Source organism: Lichenostomus cassidix, chromosome 2, assembly GCF_008360975.1.
Source record: "Lichenostomus cassidix isolate B80296 chromosome 2, HeHo_3.0, whole genome shotgun sequence".
NCBI classification, from domain to species: Eukaryota; Metazoa; Chordata; class Aves; order Passeriformes; family Meliphagidae; genus Lichenostomus; species Lichenostomus cassidix.
The window spans coordinates 113,756,209-113,769,360 of NC_139482.1; the positions used below are offsets into that span (position 1 = coordinate 113,756,209).

The 13,152-nt window shown below is 40.0% G+C and overlaps 2 long non-coding RNA genes across 3 annotated transcripts; one reads left to right on the forward strand and one right to left on the reverse strand.

Moving 5' to 3' along the window:
* Positions 1-1,104: 1,104 nt before the first annotated feature.
* LOC146442024 (uncharacterized) lies at positions 1,105-3,850 on the reverse strand. Of its 2 annotated transcripts, XR_014849550.1 has the most exons (4): positions 3,706-3,850; positions 2,991-3,136; positions 1,781-1,972; positions 1,105-1,665 (listed from the first exon to the last, which is right to left on the reverse strand). It is a non-coding gene; the product is annotated as an uncharacterized LOC146442024 (long non-coding RNA). The 2 variants fall into 2 exon arrangements; XR_014849549.1 differs by having other exon boundaries at positions 1,105-1,972.
* A 2,520-nt stretch (positions 3,851-6,370) lies between these two features.
* Positions 6,371-9,969, forward strand: LOC146442025 (uncharacterized). Its single transcript, XR_014849551.1, has 3 exons — positions 6,371-6,488; positions 7,092-7,227; positions 9,808-9,969. It is a non-coding gene; the product is annotated as an uncharacterized LOC146442025 (long non-coding RNA).
* The last annotated feature ends 3,183 nt before the right edge of the window (positions 9,970-13,152 follow it).

A 13,152-nucleotide genomic window follows, 5' to 3' on the forward strand; every position in this document is an offset into this window, starting at 1 on the left:
CAGAGCTGCAAAAGTGCTTTAATCTAAGCCTTACCCATTAAAAGCAATGGTAGCTGCTATATATTGCAAAATAATGAAACCTCCACTGGTTTCCTGTATGCAAAAGGTCCCATAATTACTACTTATGATTAAGACAGAAGAAGAAATATATTCCACAATGGGAAAAATATTAAAAAGTCAGGTGTTTCATGCAAAACAAAACTAAAAAACTATTTGCTTTCAGTTTTTCCTAAACCATCATTTATTGTCTAGCTTAAATTGATATATAAGTTTGAAGTACAAAACTAGATTGCAATATTAAAATTAAAGAACAAAAAACAACCACAATGAAATAGAGTTCTAATTCTAGATAATTTTAAATTCCAGTTTTAATACATTTTAATCAGATGAAAACTAAGTAATCAAAACTGCTTGGTATGAGTAACATTTAGAGGTTTTATTGTTTGCAACATCAATATTAAATGGAATAATACCAAGGAGTCCTTGTTTTTAAGGGGTGCATCAGGTGTTGAACCATTTCCTTGCATGAGCAATTTTCCCATGATCAGATTTTCACTGAAATTTGATAATTTCCTATCAAAAGCTTATTCATTTGGAAGCAGTTTGTCACTCCCGAGGCTAATTATTCGGTGTAAGATAGGAGAGCTGAGTGTCTTGCTTTGTCATGATATGTTTCTGAGATCTATTAAAAACACTGTTTAGCTCACAGCCAGATGCCACATTTCTCTTACCATTTGCAAATCTTTTATGTAGATGACATAACTGAAACAGCAAAAGTGGAAAAGTACTGTTTGTGGATTTTTTTTTAATTTAGCCTCTTTCTAATAAGTCTTCCTCATAAAATGTATATATTCTGTTCCCAAGCTGCAGTTCTAAGTCAAAGAATTGGTGATTGTAACTCTATGTGTTATTATGAAGTTAGTCAAGATTCAGACCTGTGTTATTTCTTTAATAAGTAAAAAGGGATACCTGTGGATTTGAGATGTGATGGAGAGAACGTTAAGAAGATGTGAACCTAGCCTTACACTATAATCAGGCTTCATCAGACATAAATTCTCAAATGAACTGCATTTATTGGCTGTAGTTTCACATTTTAATGTGAACTATATAATGAAGATATATTTATGATGCATTTTATTGAATTATATAATGAAGATTCAAATCCCATTAACCAAATTCCGTCTTGATCTCTATCCCTATTTGGTGAGTTTGCACTTTCAGGGTCAACTTACTAATAGACTAGAACTTATGTTTCCAGTTATGCAAATAATTAGAATGACCAGTGCTCATGAAACCACTAGAAGAAAACTAATTACCAGTTGAAGTGTTTCCAGCAACAGAGCCCTAAATCCTTAGGTACATTACTTAGATTCCTCACTGTTATTCAGCCTTCTTCACTAATTTTGACCGAAAACATGGAGTTATTATCAGCAATGAAGGACAAAATAGGGTGTCAGGAAAATCCATATTTTCTTTCTCTTGGCCTTAATTTTTAGTTTTTAGCATGGATCACATATGAAGTGTGATCCATCAGAATATCTGCAGCTTCTTCATGTCTCTGACCACTCAGTAGTCTATTACATGCTCTTGCAGAAAATAATCTGATTTCTAATGGGCAACCACAACTCTTTCTGGGTCTGAAAAGCAAAGTAATTTCCTCATATGCTAAATGTGAGAGCCCAGAGAGAATTAGACTTCCAAGACCAACTCCTATAACTCTAAAATAAATTTAAAATATTTCCATCAAAACCTACAAGAAATACCAATTTCCATAACTCACCATTTTTACTTTGTGTCCAGAATGGCACTGCACTTTTTTCTCTTATATTTCAGAAGTTTGCTAGATGACTGATTGTGGCTGCCATAGGACATTCTGGAATTCACAGGTTTTGGTTGTAATGAATCGTACTAGAGCAGTTTGGGATCATCCATTGTCTGAGAAACCTTTGCCATGCACATCATATCTGAGATGCTTTATGGGTAAAATAGAATCAAAGAAATGCAGAATGATTAGGGTCAGAGGGGGCTTTTAGAGGTCATCATAGAACCACAGAATGGCTTGGTTTGGAAAGAACATTCAAGATGATCCACTTCCAACACCCCTGCCATGGACAGGAGCACTGTCAACTAGACCAGATTGCTCAAAACCCCATCCAACCTGGCCTTGGACACTTCCAGGGATGGAGCATCCACCATTTCTTTGGGCAAACCATTCCAGCACCTCACCACCCTCAGAATTAAGAATTTTTACCTAATGTGTAATCTAAACCTACTTTCTTTCAGTTTGAAACCAAAGCCCTTGTCCTATCTCTACATGCCCTTGTAAAAAGTCCCTCTCCATCTTCCTGCAAGGCTCCCTTCAGGTACTGAAAGGTCACAATTAGATAATCCTGATGCCTTCTCTTTTCCAGGCTGAAAAATCCCAGCCTTTCCTCCTAGGAGAGGTGTTCCATACTTCCATCCCTCTGATCATCATGGTAGCCTCCTCTAGACTTGCTCTGACAGGTCCATGTCATTCCTGTGCTGGGGACCCCAGAGTTGGATGCAGCACTCTGGGTGGGATCTCCTCAGAGTAGAGCAGAGGGACACAATCTCCTCCCTTGCCTTCTGCCCACGCTGCTTTTGATGCAGCCCAGGACACGTTTGGCTTTCTGGGCTGCAAGTGCATGTTGACAGCTCATGTCCAACTTCTCATCCACCAGCACCCCCAAGACCTTCTCAGCAGGGCTGCTCTTGATCTGTTCATCCCCAGCCTGTGTTGATACCAGTCCTCTAGTTCAACTCCCCAGTTTAAACAGGGTAACCTCAGTCTCTGACACCTAACAGCACGTTGCCCAGGACCATGTCCAATCTGCTTTTGAATACCTCCAAGGATGGAAATTCAACAATTTCCTTAGGTAAGCTGTGCCAGATGTTGACAACCCTTATGGTAAAAAGTTGTTTTCTTGTGTGCAGTTGGAATATCATGTGTTCTAATTTGTGTCAGTTACCTTTAGTCCCATCAGTAGTCACTGCTAGGAATAGTCTGGCTTCCTTATCTCCATTCGCTCCCATCAGATGTTTCTAATAAATACACATTGATCAGGTGCCTTGAAGACTTCTCCCAGCTGAGGAGTCCCATCTCTTTCAGCTTCACCTCACATGAAAAAAAAGAAGAAAATTTTCAACCTATAATTGTGAAAATTTTGGACGGTTTTACTAAATAAGAAATTTGAGACATTAGTCTTGATTTAGTTTTCCTCATAAGCTATGCAATTTCAGTTCAGTGTGCAAGTGCCAGATTAAATCATTAACAGGGCATTAATTTGGCAGTTTTTGTCATGAAGCTCATTACTTCTCTATGTTGTACATCTGGAGATTTCACACGTGTTTCTCCCAGGCTGGATGCTTAAAAGCTCAGCAGGGGAAGAGCAATGCCATGGTTACTGTTTGAGGTATGTGTGCATTGACAACTTGCACCCTGTCTGCAATTTCCAGGCTGTTTTGATCAAAAGCTATTGAAAAAGATATGAGGATGGTGCAAGGAATAACTGTTAGGAGAATCTGCCATGGTCTTGCTCTTGGTGGGAAGGTGTTGGTAGCAAGAACTACACAATGTGGGATACAGCTCATCGCTAGTGCAGAAACCAAAGTAAAAAGGTGCTAACGTCTATCATCGACCACTAATGTAGGCTGTAGCTGAAAGGATGCATTGATTTGCCTTACCAAAGAAAACTCTTCCTCCACAGTTTCTCAACACAGTAGTCAGAAGTGACATTTGCTACAGTATTACATAATTTTTGATGCCTTGATATGTGAAACAGCCTTGCTGGGCAATGGACAGATGTGTGCTGCTTGGTTTGTAGACGGCATTAATTTCCAAATGTTTCGTTAATAATTTTTGGCCCCAATTTTAAGTATTTTTTTCTCCTTTAGGTGGTGATATTTAAAATTAAATTATGCCACCAGTTTGATGCCACAGATGACAGAAGTGTCTTCTTGGAGACATCATGATACCCCACTTGACAAATGTGCTGCATTCCTCTGCTCTGTGTTTGCTTATTTTGACTCATAGCGTTAAAGGCTCAGGGACTCACATTCCCTAGCCTTGTAGTTTGGAAAAAAGTCTAAACCCTGCCATATATTATGTGCTCATCCCTAAATCTCTGATCTCTCTGAACCTGCAGAAGATAAGTGGTTGTTCAAGTGGTTTGTGAGCTTGTTCTTTGTCAGTGTTGTTTGTGGCACTGCAAAGCCTGCGAGCACCTGTCACTGACCAGGACACTTACTGCACTAATGACTGCACAAATACCAAACAGGAAGATGGTCTGTGACTCCAAATCCTGTAGGTCACAAAGGCACCAACCTCCTTCCATCCTAGAGAAGCTAACCCTCCAAGCACGTTTTTGTCTCCTTATGTCTCACTATTCATGTACTAAAATATCTTTCAGTACAAGCTGGTAAATGTTCTACTTATTACAGTTGACACTTTTGTATGGCTGAAGAGACGTAATTCAGACACAAAAATCCTTTTCATAGTTCACTAATGGATATCTGTATCCAGACTACCTGTAAGTCAAGCAGTGTCATTCTTTCATGTTTCCTTTAAAGTGACAAAATACTTGACCCTTATTTTCCAGACTGTGAACAGTGGCATGAAGAGATAATGTCTCAGCTCCTTTGGGGAATTTATTTCAGTACAAATGTGGATTTCAGTGACTTTTCCCAACCTGCAGGGAGCAGCAAACTGCAGCTTCCCAAAGTCTAGGTCAATAGTGTCCCACCAAAGATAGTCTGCTCCTTTCACCCACCAGCATTTTTCTACAGAAAAAGAGAAAATACTAATGAAGAACGCTGCCATAGCTCAGTCCAGGAAGAAAGACTTTTTCTATCAGATAAAAGGAATGTCTCCAGTGTCGCTGTCAGGACCTGCCAACTAATGTAAGACGGCAGAGGAATTTTTTATGTGCTAAACTATTTTCTCACTAATCTTATTTTAAGAAAAGTAACATAATGAGCATTTATTTGGGGCACTCAGCATACTTTACTTGAATCCAGACAAAAAAGGAAATCTGGTATTTGTTTTATTTCTACTTTAGCACTTTATCTGACAGCTTGACATAAGAGCAGACATAAGAGCATAGTTCTGTATAAGATACTAATCTTAAATGATCACTAAACAATTTTCTTCTCCAGATTATCTAACACAGTCTAATTGGCATGGACGGATGCTGTGTATAAAAATAGTTTGGAGATGCTATTCTTGTAGCAGGGCAGTATTTTTTTCTCAAATTTTAAATGCTTTTGTTAGTTAGTTCGGTGGGCTTTTTTTCCAGGTTGCTTTATGAATCTTTGGAAACTCTGGATTATCAAGTGCAGTCTCCTGACAATGAATTCTGGAACAGTGGCCAACAAAAAGCCATACAGCTTGAATGGCATTTGAGCAAACTACTGCCCCAGAAAAATAAAAAATGTTGTATGGGTGTGTCTCACAGTCTTGTAGCTGGGTATTTAGGTAGACTTTTGAAAGTAGTGAGCTCACAGTGGCCCAGTGGGTTGCCATGATGGCTCTGAAGGTGTCATATTGTGACCCTTCACCATGAGTTTGATCAGATTATGGGCTGCATACACTGACATCAAATGAGAGTGTTCAGACACATGTAAAATATATGAGAGCAGCCTTTCTGCACTCAGTACAATAATTAATGTTTTTTAACTTGGGATCACAACATTCCAAACCCATTGATGCAAGTACAGTCATCCAAATCCTCTCCTTGAAGAAGAAAAGTATCTGGAGTAGGTATTAAACCACTGGGAGGTCAAGGCAAATGCTAAAGTGTCAGGAATTCATTAGAAAACAATTTTGACATTTTGACAACTAGATAAAGTTCATTGATTGTATTTTGCTGTTCCTGAAATCTCAAAGTTTTGCATGCTCCAAATGTCAGGTAGGTTTCTGAAACCCCAGAGCAAAAGAATAAGATGTGAGCTTCAGGTTCCCTCTTCATCTTGTATTAAGGTCTTTTTCCCAGCTGATCTTGACTAGAGTTACTGATTTCTTTAGTAATGTCTGGAATTGCTACTGTGGTGTCTTTCTGCAGTTCTCTATTTCAATACCAAACTTTATAGGGTTTGTTCTATTTTATTAACACATTTACTAAGTGAATATGATGCCTGCAACATCAGGATTTTGTTTCTGATGCCCCAGCATGCTGTTGGCATCCCAAGTACTCCTAATGCATCACCTCCTTCTGGTTCCTCGACCCCCTGTGCCAAACATCACTGGCTGCCTGGGGCAGGGGACAGGCTGTCTGGCTCCCTTGTGTGGTCACAGCCACCTTACTCCTTGCCACCAGCCTTGCCAGCTCACAGCCACATCATACCAGCTTCTGCAGGAAGAGGTCTGGGTAGCTGTATACAAGTGAGAGGAATCAGAGAGGCTGGGAGTCCATTGAATGAAAAATATTTAGATAAATTAATGAGGGGTTGCTATGACACGCTGTCATGGGGTAAGAACTGTGTAGCACCAGGGAACTGGCTATTTGAAGTGCAAATCTCTAATCTTTTCTAGTGCCATCTCCTAAACACCCTAATGATTTTCTGCAGTCACCTGTCTCCTCCAGCCACTGTTCTGGAGCCCCTTGCCTTCCTGCAGGGATGGTCCCACCTCTGCTTGAGGCTTTGCAGGAGCTTGCAGGCAGATCTGTGGGAGCACTGGAGCTGTGCCAAGCACTGTGGAAAACTGGGGTGGCTGGAAAAGTGGTGCAGAGCACTCAGACCTGATCCAGAGCTTCCTGAAGTCAATGGGAGTCCCTCCACAGACCTGCTTGGCCACACAGCCCTGGGGTGATCCCATTGGGTTACTTGTGTGGAAGTGACTCCACCTTCATAGATCCCCTGGCAGGACCAACTGTTTTTCCTCTGTTGTTTCCACATTTGAGTGGAAAAGAGTCTAAGACACACAAATAGCCTGTCTAGATCAGCCCAGCCCTGTGACAGGACTTCCTGAATGGCAATTCCCTCCCTGAGCATGGGCATGAGAAATACATCGACATTAGCTGCAGTTCAGTTTCACATACAGCAGATGGAGTTTTTTATTTATAATACCACAGCACTGTGTCAGAGAAAGGAGAGATGGCAAAACCCCAACCAAAACACTGGAGCCAAGCACCCGTGAACATGGGAAAGTTGCCTTCTGCATCCAAGTGTTGGAGGGCTCTGGCAGGCCCACCTATCTCAGAAACAGATGTGAGTAATTAACATTTGAATTAAGCTAGTTGAGCAATCCTAGATAAATTGCTTGGAGACTAATCACAAGATTCTGAGTCACTTTTTATTTTTAATTTTTACCTGACTTCTTATGAGATTTCTGCCACACATGGAAGGATTATTACTATAATGTGCAAAGAAACTACATGGGGGAAACCTCATTGCCACCGTGAAGAGTTTGGTGATGGCACTGGTAATGATTAGGTGTTGAAAGGACTCAACAAGTCTGTATAAAAAAATGTCTGTTCTTGGACAGATTTATAGGGGAAAAATCAAGAGGTGAATAATTGTCTTATGTGTTCCAGCATGTGAATCAATAATAGTGCTACTAATTGGTCCCAGGCAGCTTTATTCAGATGCAAACCTTTTAGTTCATGATTTGGGTCTGTCTCATTTCCCTCCAGGCTTCACTCAGACAAGTATTATCTGAAGTCACATGAAGCAGTGTTGTTAGCTGGTAGACAGCTGTTCACCAATGGCTGAATGTCAACGTGCATTAAAAGAAAAATACCAAGTGTGGGTTCTCTGAAATCACTCCAACTGCAATGGAGTTACAACAGCCAGGTATTTAATCTAGAAAGTACACTGGCATCATTTAGATGCAAAGTGCTGCTCAAAGATAATTAATTATCGACACATTACAGTGCTTCTGGCCAATTTCTTAGTGCTAGATATCTCTAAAAGTAAATTATTACCACAGAATATACCCTATTCACTTCTGTTTATGTTTTTAAATTACAATTAGAGCTAGTTGAAATTCCACTATAACTCTGTTGTCCTGGGAATTTTGCTTCAGTTCAAGATGACTTCTGTTCTGTTTTAAGCCTTACAGTCTCCATAAATCTTACAGATCACTTTTTAATTGTATTGGCTGTTGTCTATTACTAGCAAAATCTTGCAATGGAGTCCTGGGCTGCTAATATAGCATATGCAATGATCCCCTAAACCCCAGATAGGTGAAGAACAGTGGGCCTAAGAGTATTATTCTTACTAATATCTCTTCTCATTTCCTTTTTCTCATTAATATTTGTTGAGCTATCTGTCCTCAGGTACCAATGTTTTTTCATGTTAAATAGGATTTAATCAAAACCTCCACTGAATGAGTGGAAAATCTGCAAGATAAAGCACTTGTACATAGTGCCAAAAGTAAGTTTGCCAGTACAATCAAAGATTTGCACTTTGGTTTTGTGAGGCTGCACTACAGTCTTCCAAATAATGACATAATTACACTGTGGTTTTCTCTCAAAGCACCCAGTCTTATCAAGAAGGACAAAACTGGTTGTGCTGTGTGCTCAGTGCTGTATCCAGCAGTCATTTTTACCCCTTTAGCTTTGTATTCGGTTGCACAGCTCTCAAACATGCAGACCACGGAAAATCAAGGAAAGGTGGGGAAAACAGTGAGGTAGATGGATGGAGAATACCACTTTATTTGTGTTCTAGGGCCCACACAAAGCACAATATGCCCCTGTGGAGTTTCAACCAGGACAAGCCCTTTGCCATCTGTGCTGATGGTGAGGCAGAAATGCTGATGTGCCCATTTCACTTACTCCACACTGCAGTGTTCTGCCTGAACTGCTGCCCTGGAGAAATATCCCTTATGCACAGAAACCAGTGACAGCCCATTATTTGGCTACCATTTCATGTCCTCACAATTGTGACCTGATCATTGCTGTGTGCCCAGCCCCTGCACAGAGCAGGAAGAGGAGAGGGGATGTGAGCTTCTCTGTGAGAGTGCTGGTGCTGGGGCTGTGTGCTCCCTTCCTGCCATCCCTCCTACATTGATATCCTTTTGCAGGCTGCACAGGAAGAGTTTGAGGGCTGCCAGTGCAGCATAGGACACAATTTGGGGATCCCATAATTGTAGTGTTGTGTAGGTACATGTAATGGTATCTGAAGCCTGCAGTGGTAAAGTAACATCACTCTGCATTTCATAATTGCTGAGGGCTACTGGTAATTGCTCTCTCCTTAGAGTCAAGGGATGATAACCCTCACCACAGATGGGTGCAAGTTTAAACCATTTACTTATACTCCACTCTGGAGGTATTTGAATCTGACCTCAGACACTCTGACCCTAATGATCTAAACTCTGATTCTAAGTATTAAAAAGTGTAGGATCCAGACAGACTGTTCAGGCTTAGCAGTGACTTGAATTCAGCAAATTGTCTCATCTGAGCAAAATACTTGCTTAGTATTATGTTCTTAAATCTAATAATTAATAAATATATGCTAATTAATAAATCCATCTAATAATGGAGATTCTTGCCCTTCATTATCTGTGCATGTGATTTTGATTTTGCTTTATTTTACTATGTCACATAATTAAACATAACATCTATTTTTCCCAAGCCACTGAGCACATCTGCTACTGCATATATTTAGTGGTTTTGTTGTAATGGATTCCCAGCCTAGCATGTTGCAGTAGACCAAGGCCTGGCTGGTACAACATCAGCACATGCTTTAAAGAAAGCAGATAAATCTAAGGGTTGCTTATGCCTATAAACATAGAATAATCAGGATGCATTTGCAAAAGAGAAAAATATGTTTTGGTTTTGTTTGCAGGTCGCTGCTCAATGGTTAGCTGATTCACTGGAGCATCTCAGAAATGGAGGGTTGAGTATCATCTAGGAGAGTTGCTTATCCAGTTCCCCCATGCTGGGGCAGGATCAGTTATCAATACTGGGAACAGACTGGAAGTGAAAGAATATTTTTCTGAGACAAGCAAAATGCAAAATAAAGTAGATTAATTAGAGCAGCTCAGCTTCAAAGGCTCCCTGTTCTTTAATATATTGATCACAGTGTTCAAAGTTCTGCATGATGCCTCCTCCCCCAGAAATGTTCCTAATTGAATATTGGACTATATTCGGATGAAACTTCATGTAAATTGCAAGAACTCAACTAATTTGTCAGAATTAAGTGAATGTCAGAATCAAAGGCAGCTTCAGTGCTCAGTTAGTGTGCACTGTGATTTGAGCCTTCTTTTTTCAGAGTGAAGAAATAAAGTTGCAGAGATTCACAAGTGTGGTTCATGGTCCATGAGTCAACATGGAGATGTAATCACTCCTTATTACTTCAAAATGGAGTAATTCCCCCGAAGTCAGCAGAAAGAGTTTGAGACATTGGGTTTAGGCAGTGAGGAGAATGGGAAAGTAGCTTGAGTAGTTTAGTGCATATGTGATTTAACAAAGTTCTGTCCTGGCAAGCCTCCTCTCCTTTCTCAGCAGGCTTTTTGCTTAGTTGCCTCTGTGAGACAGTGTAGGAAGCTCCTCATCCTGTGGGAGTCAGGAGGTGGACAGCAATTCCATTGGCTAAAAGGAGCCACATAATGTGATCCAGTGCAGGTGATTTGACCTACACAATGCTGCTTTGGGCTCCTCAGAACACAAGGAGAAGGGGCACTATTGATCTGACACTGAGAGAAAATCCTACTGCAGGTATTGTGGAAGTTGAAATGAAGGGTTAAGCAATAGAGACAATTAAAAAAAAAAATCTGTTAATTCTGACCCTAACAGCTTATTAGCCAAAGCAAAGTTATTTTAGAAACTCTGTAGTCAAAGTTAGGGATTTTTATGTTCCTTCCACTTACTGATTGCTTTGCAAACAGATGGAGGGTTCCAAAGCAGCTGTGTTGTGTTTCTCCCACTCACTGTCTTGCTCCTCACCAAGCCTGAGGGTCACAGGGGCTTCTTGTGCACAGATGTCTGCTGGTGGGCAGCCCCCATTAGCTCGGGGTGGCCTCAGCAGCTGGCTGTGAGGCTCTTCTGACCCTCAGGTTCTGGCATGTACCCTTTTCGTCCTGGCAAAAAGAGGTGCACATATTGTAGAGATATCATAAGCACCACTTGGTTCTGAGCCTGAGTCAATAATTTTAGTTGGAAAAAAAAATGGGGGAAGACACCAAAAAGCTGAAGCATTCATTTAGATATTTTAATAATGAAAAATATCAGCCTATTTAGCTTGACATATTCTAGATAAAAAGTTTCTCATTCTCATTTCAAGAGAGTGCTGTTTTCATTTAGAATTGATCTGCCTCTAAAAGCAACAGTAACAAGAGAACAACAAAACTGAAACATTGATTTTTTTCTTTTGCCTGAGAAAAACCTTGAAGGCTGACCTAAAAAAAGTTGATCTGGAATTGGGGCTTGTTGTTTTTCTTTTTGGTATGTGGCAATTAAAAAGGAAAAAAAGATACTCTGGCATATTTTTCCTTCATTCAGCAGAAATCTTTCTGAATCTTCCCTCCCGCTCCCACCCATTAATCCAACTGGTCTAACACATTTCCTTGACCAGTTATAGATGCAACTGACAGAGTGCCAAAAAATAAGATGTCCCTTAAATGATATTTATTCATTTTTACTATGCTTTCATTAAATCCTCACAAGGTGCTCAGTCTCTAATAATCCATTTTCCCAACCAACTTCTCATGCAGTGGCACTCAGCACAGTCATATCTGTGGCTAGAAGTAAAAGCAGAAATCTACACTTGAGTTGTAAATAGGCCATAGATGTAGTTATAAGTAGTTATGAATAGCATTAAAAATCTGTTCCTTTTCAAAGGCTAGTAAGGTCTTCCAATTATGGGGGACATTGGAGAAGGTAGGCAGCATACATTCCAGTGAAAACTACCTGTGCTTGCCATGTGAAGAAACAGAGTACATAACTCAGACCTGATACTGACCTTTTCATCATGTTACAAAGCAAGGCCTAATTCATCAGCTAAACATGACCTGAATATATCTCCATTTTATTTCTATCTGTGTTCCCTTAGGTGAAGCTTTCAGATGGCTTAACTTCAGTGGCTCACCTAGAGAGTTCAGTTCTCACTGTTCCTGGTGGAAGTTTCTTTTCTTCTTGTTATGGATTACCTTACTGTACCAGCCTGTACTCTTTGAACAGCTACTGCTAATCACGTGAAACTGAAGAGTATTTGAGATTATATTTGAGTATTTAAAATAATGAGACTACCATAATCCTTAAAATCATGTCCATAAACACTGTTTTTCTACCTCTGCTATCCAGAGAAAGAAACCAGTCAGTGTGAATGAGAGAGCTAGGCATGACTGTTTGAAGGGAAGATCTTCAGAACTGTAAATTCCCTTAATAGATCAGAAATATTTATGTCTATTTGGCTTATTTCAGCAGGGCAGCTGTACTGCATTGTGAAATGGACCACAAGCATCTCAGCTTAAGGGTGTCAGGGGAGTCTTGGGTGAGTTCTGCTGTCATCTAAACAAATGCCCTGAAGGCCATAACTGTGTAGACATCCTTTGCCTCACTGATTCAATCTGGTTTCCATGAGTATCTAATTGATGACTTTTGTCTTCTTCTCTTTATAAACATTGTTCTTCTTCTGAACTGTCTCCTTTCACTTGTTAGTACTTATCACTTTATGCTGACAGTGCACAACTTTATTTTTGCCCATGGAGACTTTGGTGAGGAAAGGCTTTTATCTGTAGTTACATAAGTCTTGTATCACAGAGAGCATGAAAAAGTTTGGACCAGGAGCTCTGCTCATGAAGGAGGAATGAGGTATTAACTGAACATCACCAAATGGATTCATATGAATGTCTAGCATGGTCTATGGGAAAAAAAAACATTCCAGGTGATTCTCTTTAACACAAGCTTGCTTTGGAGTCACTCATGCAGTTAGGCAATTTGGAAAATACTATCTAGTTAGCACAGTAGTGCACAGCAGCTTGAATTTGCAGAAGTTCACTGCTTCATTAACTACTCACTTAGCAATGAAGCTGCAAACAATGTGAATGTTAGCGTTTGTCTATTGGCCTCACCTAAAAAAAAATCTGATCAGCTGTTTTATGACTCCTGGATCCTCTGATTGTTAAAAAATAGAATTAGAAAACTTGTCTCTTAGAGGTTGTACCAGACTGCAGTAATGCCTTTCTTTATT